Source organism: Nymphalis io, chromosome 8, assembly GCF_905147045.1.
Source record: "Nymphalis io chromosome 8, ilAglIoxx1.1, whole genome shotgun sequence".
Lineage (NCBI taxonomy): Eukaryota > Metazoa > Arthropoda > Insecta > Lepidoptera > Nymphalidae > Nymphalis > Nymphalis io.
Window position 1 is genome coordinate 10,784,071 of NC_065895.1, and position 7,628 is coordinate 10,791,698.

Below are 7,628 nucleotides of genomic sequence, written 5' to 3' on the forward strand. Positions count from 1 at the left end.
TGATATTCCAAAGTATTTCGATAACCTAACGTGATCTTTGACGGGCTAAATTAAATAATGGTTCACAAGACCACCTTTATTTTATTATTAATTATTATTTATGTATTATATAATAAAGATAAAGAATGGCTACATAAATAAAATATCGAAGTCATGGCTTTGCCTAAAAATTAAATAAATTATATATTTAAACCCAGTGTATTAGCCGTGAGAGCCAACAGACACAGTTACTTTCATATTTATATTATTTATAATATTGATTAATTTTCTTTCGAATTATACTTTAATAGTGTAAATTAGTACAGTATCAGCTAGCAAATAGTCCACTGCTGGGCAAAGGTTTCATCTCCCTTCAAGGAAAATGTTTGAAAGCTATTCCACCACTCTGCTGCAATGTGGATTGAACTCATATCTAACACATTCAGGGGACCGGGCCACACGAGATACGTAAGAACAAAAAATGTAAAGAAAATTAAACTTTATTAAAAAAATAATTAAATCAGAAAGCAACTTTTTTTATTAATTTTTATACAAAAAAACTTGATTAAAAGGCGAAATTGCTTAATTAGTTGGTAATCAGGAACCAGAAGTAACCCGAAATTCCCATTTGGGCCCGTGACCGGGGCATAATGGAAATGACAAGGGGCAAAACGAGCCCATTTTTTATTCAGGCTGGTAACGTTTACAAATATGAACATCGCCGATATCGACATCAAACATAATATGCAGGTTTCCTCGCTAAGTTTTCCAATCACCTTAAAATTCAGTAGAATTATCGTATTAACAACTTAAAACATTCAACTCCTAAAAATATTGATTCGAAACATAATAAACGAATAATATTTATACGATACAATATATCTAGAAGCTAACACTAAAATAAACAAATCGTAAAATTATATTATGTAGTATGACGTCAGAGAATTATATTGACTTGGATGGTTAGTCTCTTGATAATTTTATGTCAATCGACAATCTTATTATACAGGAGGTAATAATAAAAATGGTAATATGTCATACATAAATAAAAATTGTAAATAATAAAATTTACGCTGACGTCATCTAACGCTCGAAATCTTACGCTTACTCGTCTGACGCTCGAAATTTAATTAGCCATGATCATCAAAGCATGATAAATCTTAACTTGAAATTTAAATAGGTAGGTATAAGATATTCTGCGAAAATAAGGTAATTTTTAATATTCAAAATCTTAAATAAAAAAATTTGTTATAACCGATTGATTGTATTCTTAAAAAATAATTAATATGCAGTTGACGATAATAAAAACTAAATATTACATTTATTTTTTACAATTAATAGGCCAGCGTTTGACCGTTGACTTGCCTGCTCTCGTAAAAATAAGAATGAGATTATTTCACTAACTACTTTTTACTATCGAACGGCCAGGCAAACGCGACCAAAGCGCCATAGGTACACAGTGGAAATTCGATGGAAGTCGATGCATCGACACGGTCTAAGATGTAGCACGCTTGCCTATAAGAAACCTGTTTACTCTGGATTTGAAGACACCAACATTGTACCTATCAGGAAATACGGACTCAGGCAAAGCATTCCATAGTTTCGCAGTGCGAATGATGAATGTAGACTCAAAGCGCTTCGTACGTTGGCAGGGAATTTCCACTGTGTACCTATGGCGCTTTGGTCGCGTTTGCCTGGCCGTTCGATAGTAAAAAGTAGTTAGTGAAATAAACTCATTCTTATTTTTACGAGATTGCTAATATCATTTCATTTATAATACTATACTAGTACAGCTACTCCATTCGATACAAATATTTGGAATCGCTAATTCGGGTTACTCAGCGGGTTATTTTTTTTCCCTAAAATGCATAAAAGATGGCGCAAGTGACAATTGAAAAAAGGTAACATCTAGCAGCTCTATAATTTTTATTTTATCCGTGCAGTGACGGAGAAAGAATACATTTCACTGCCCCTCTCTTTCCCATGGGTGTCGTAAGAGGCGACTAAGGGATATCTGAGCGACCATCTGCTCATCTGGTGGTAGGATGCTAACATCCGCCTGGCTTGTTACCACCGTACGCATGGTGAAAAACTCGTGAAGTGGCTTGCAGCCGCGTTTCGAGGTCAGCCAGCGTACAGCCAGAGCCCGAGCGAGTATTGCCGCGATGGGTATTGGTCCGATTGGAGACGGCTGTTGAACCAATGCCGGGGGAAACTGTATTGACCTGCCGGACAGGGAGACCCGAAGAAACGGCTGTTCCGCTGGCCGCCCGTGGCATAGTACAGGGGCCCGAGCGTGCCTAACCAGCTCGTGAGGCTGCCCCACCAGGCCACGCATAATCTCGGGGTGGACCGTCGTGCCGGTTGGTGACCGGTAGGTGGGGTCCCGGCGGCCACTTCCGGGGGGGTTCGGGGGCCCTTCCGTCTGGCGGGTCAGTGTATTTTTCCTTTTGGCAACCACTTAAGGAAACACGCCTCCACACTTTGCCCATCCCTATCGTGGCAATACATCGCTCGCTTCACGTCTCTTTTCCATTTCTTTTTTCCCAAATGGCGCAACAAAAAAGAAATAACGGTCGTACAGCGGTGCACACCCCCACCATACCCTCGCTGTTTGAGGTCGAGTTCTCTAACATCCGAGGACTCCACACTAACCTCAACGCTGTCCACCACCATCTCGAGACAGCACGGCCAGCAATGTTGTTTCTCACGGAGACACAAATACTCCGTCCTGCCGATACCAGCTACCTTAATTATCCCGGCTACACGCTTGAAGAATCCTTCAAAGCGAAAGCCGGAGTATGCTTGTTCGTCAGGACGGATGTTTGCTGTCACCGACTGCGCTGCTTGGAGGACGTGGTACGTGTGGACCTGGTTCGTCAGAGCCGAGTCTACGTGTGCCTCTACAGATCCCACAATGGTGACTTGGAGACAAGCCGATTATTTGACCATCTTAGTCGGGTGGCAGATGCTGCGCAAGAGCAATTTCCTAACGCGGAATTGGTGTTTTTGGGGGATTTTAATGCTCACCACGAATCCTGGTTGAAATCCCTCAAAACTGTCCATGCTGGAAGGACTGCTCATGCTTTTGCTCTCACACATGACTTGACCCAACTGGTTGATCAGCCCACCAGGATCCCAGACATTGATGGGCAAGCACCTTCTCTACTGGACCTTCTGCTGACTTCTCACCCGGTGGAATATCAGGTTGTGGTTCAGGCTCCTCTTGGCTCTTCGGATCACAGCCTTATTTCTACCAGAGTGCCACAGGCCAAGCTGCCGCCACTAGCGGTATGCAAACGTCGCGTTTGGCACTATAAGTCAGCGGATTGGGACGGTATGCGCGATTACTATGCGTCGGTCCCTTGGAAGGAACGTTGCTTCAGTGGGAATGACCCGACAGCTAGTGCCGCTGCTGTTGCTGGCGAGATCATGCTGGGAATGGAATACTACATTCCTAGCTCAGATCTCGTCAGTAGGAGTACGCGTAACCGTTGGTTCACTCGTGAATGTGCCGATGCTGTATCATCTAAGCAGGCGGCATATCGCAAGTGGATCAACGGCTGTATTAGCGGGGCATCTAACATTGACTCACTGAAAGCAAACTATAATAAAAATTCCAAGTCCTGTAGAAAGGCATACACGAGAGCGGATGCACAGCGCATTGTACAGATTGGTCATGACCTTGTTTCGCATCCTAGGGGCTCCCGTAGCTTCTGGCGTCTGACCAAGTCTGTGCAAAACAATTTCTGCCAACCTTCGCTGCCACCGCTCAGAAATCCGGACGGATCGCTAGCTCACAGTCCGCAAGAGCAAGCTGATCTCCTGGCTGCCGAACTCTTTGCCGACAATTCCGTCATCGATGATTGTAGTGCACTGCCATAGTGCTGAAGAAGTGCGCAGCGGAGCTGTCTCCTGTGTTAACGCGCCTGTTCCAACTTTCTCTCTCTTCGGGAAGTGTGCCGGAGGCTTGGAGAAGAGCTAATGTGCAAGCGGTTCCCAAAAAAGGGGATCGGTCTGACCCGGCAAATTATCGGCCAATAGCTATCACCTCAGTACTTTGTAAGGTGATGGAACGGATTTTAAACAACCAACTGATCCATTACCTAGAAGATCACTGTCTGATTAATGATCGTCAGTACGGGTTTCGACCAAAACGGTCCACAGGTGATCTTCTAGCGTACGTCACACACCTCTGGGGTGAAGCAACAAGCATGGAGAATCGTTGGCTGTCAGCCTCGATATCTCCAAGGCTTTCGACAGGGTCTGGCACAGAAGTCTTCTCTCCAAGCTACCGGCATATGGTCTGCCTGCTCAGCTATGCACTTGGATTGCCAGCTTCCTACACAAGCGTAGCCTTCGTGTTTTATAGAATAGGAATAGGAAGGCGGACGAGCATATGGGCCACCTGATGGTAAGTGGTCACCAACGCTCTTAGACATTGGCATTGTAAGAAATGTCAACCATCGCTTACATATCCAATGCGCCACCAACCTTGGGAACTAAGATTTTATGTCCCTTGTGCCTGTAATTACACTGGCTTTTTTTTAGTAGATGGTTGCGCTTCACAATTCTATGTAGTGAATGCTGGGGTCCCCCAGGGATCTGTGCTATCTCCCACACTCTTTCTTTTGCATATCAATGATATGCTCTCCCTTGGGAACATATATTGCTATGCAGATGATAGTACAGTGCATGGTGGATACCACGGACGCGCAGTGGCTGGGCGGGCGGAAACTGAGGAGAGGCGGGAGAATCTTGTCATTGAACTCGATAGGACGTTAGAGCTCATCGCCAAATGGGGCTCTGATAATCTTGTTGAGTTTAATGCCAAGAAAACACAGGTATGCGCTCTCACGGCGAAAAAGTCAACATTTTCCCCTCTTCCCTCCCTCTGTGGTACTCCGCTGGTGATGCAAAGCAAAATCGCCATGCTGGGGATTGACGTTCGCTGCGACCTTAGTCCAAGGGATTACATCGAGGCTGTTATAAAAACAGCTTCACGGAAACTCGGAGTTCTGAACAAGGTGCGGCGCTTTTTCACGCCACAACAACTGTGCCTGCTGTACAAAACACAGGTACGGTCTTGGGTGGAATATTGCTCGCACCTTTGGGATGGCTCCGCTAAGTACCTACTTGAGGCCTTGGACCGGTTGCAGCGACGTGCCGTACGCATTATTGGCGACGTAAAGGTCACAAACACCCTTGAACCTTTACAATTGCGTCGTGAGATAGCAGCACTGAGCGCTTTCTATCGACTGTATCACGGCGAGTGCTCTGAGGAATTATTCTCTCTAATTCCTGCTTCCCCCTTCCTTCTTAAGTCCACGCGAGCTGGTTCTCGATGTCACCGCCTAACTGTGACATCAATTCCATCGCGAACAAAGAAATTTGGCAACTCCTTTCTTTGTCGCATTTCCAAAATACCACTTTTTGGACTCTACTACCACTTACCATCAGGTGGAGTAGAGTCATTTGCCCTCCCGGCGAATATAAAAAAAAAAAAAATGTTGTACCTAAGAAGACGTCTTTACCTATAGTGCAGGGTGTGCAGTGAACACGGGCGCAGCGGTGTTAAGGCGCCGGCGACTGGCCTCGGCACTTTCAATGAACCTGGGTTCGTGTCGCTGGGCATTTAAAGAGTTTATAAATGTTTAATTATGTTGTTACCCGTGTACAATGGCCTAGCATCAAGCTTCCCGAATCTGTCAAATGTATCCAAATTGATATTGAACTCTGTTTGTTTTACATAAGGTCGAAATTAGAATGAAGAAATTCGACAGATGTGGAAAACTTTTTTGTTACCCAACATCATTTAAAATTGCACCATTTGCACCCAGATTTCCGTTCACTGTTGTAAATAAAAGGTGTTTAATAAACACCCTATCAAGCCGAAAACTTCCCATGTTAACATGTCTTTATAAATGTTAAAAAATGGAAATTGTAAAAAAAATCGAGCGCACGAGTAATCAAGTAAAAAAAAGAGGGCGTTAGGATAATGTTTGCACACAGGCGTTATATGGGCTAGAGACGCCTTTGCTCCTAAGGTCATTAAGTCAATTACAACATAAATTTACTTTCATATGCCTTCAGTATAAAGTTGTTATTTTGATACAAGCATACGCTTATATTTGAGGTTGTTTTATGTTGGATAACAAAATAATATGCTTTTCGAATGATCCAACTCGTGATAGACCCTATGGATAATATAATAACCATGGGAAAAACATTATTTTCGCAAGTCAATGCCAAACAAAGAAAATGTTTGTCCTTGAGACTCGTTAATAATCAGCAAATATTGTTTTTTTCATTAATACCAAATAACTTGAAACAGTCAAATTAATTCAATAGAACGACGTCAATCAATTTTAATTATTTCGACAGCCATCTAATGATAATATTGCAATATTAAATTGAGAGGGTCATCATCCGCTGAAAATCTTAACACCGCGATTCAGAAAAAATGCTCGGCTAATATGCATAATATAAATATGATTTATAGCCTGTAGTACTCAGGAATAGGTAATGTAACTTTCACACAGTGACATAAATTTATTTATTGGATCATTCATTTGATTACTCCTACATCCAAACAAACAAATTTAACCTCTTTATATTATCTAATATTATAAAGAGCTAGTAATAGTTTGTGAGGTTGTAGGGGGTAATCTCTGGATTTGCTGAACCGATTTTGAAAATTATTATACCAATAGGAAGCCACAGTATTTGTAAGTGTCATAGGCTCAATATTAAATCGAAAAATTAAAAGGCTTTTTCGTGGTAGTCGGATTTGCAAAGTAAGTCGAAGAAAAAACCGGTCGAACTAAAACGTTTCTTACAAACGCTGCCTTAACGATGAGAGATATATGATTTAGTTCTAGATAAGAGTTGTAGAGCATAATAATGCCTACAAAAAAGTCAGCAACAGCATAAGTCTAACTTTTATATTTAAGTCACATAGAGTAGTTATTTTTAATAAAAATTTAAATCGTTATGTCATGTTTATTGGTCATATTATCAAAAATTATGAATTCTGATTAAAATAAGTAAACTTAAAAATCTTTACCGCCTAACGAAGTGGGACGGGTCAGCTAGCAGTATAAGTAAAGATAATATTATTCTAACATATTTCGCCTACAATAATAGTATAGCAATTCATTAATACAAAGTAATATTTTATTATTTTATAAACAGGAGTCATTCATAAAACAACAGTACAGTAACAGTAACAGCCTGTTAATGTCCCACTGCTGGGCTAAGGCCTCCTCTCCCTTTTTGAGGAGAAGGTTTAGAGCTTATTCCACCACGCTGCTCTAATGCGGGTTGGTAGAATACACATGTGACATAATTTCAATGAAATTAGACACATGCAGGTTTCCTCACGATGTTTTCCTTCACCGTCAAGCACGAGATGAATTATAATCACAAATTAAGCACATGAAAATTCAGTGGTGCTTACCCGGGTTTGAACCCACGATCATCGGTTAAGATTCACGCGTTCTAACCACTAGGCCATCTCGGCTTTTTTTCATAAAACAAGCCTTGGAACAATTATTATATTTACTTTATTCCACAAACATTAAAAGAAATATTATTATATATATTAGTACCTATTTAATTTCTATTAAAAAATATCGCATTTCTAATAA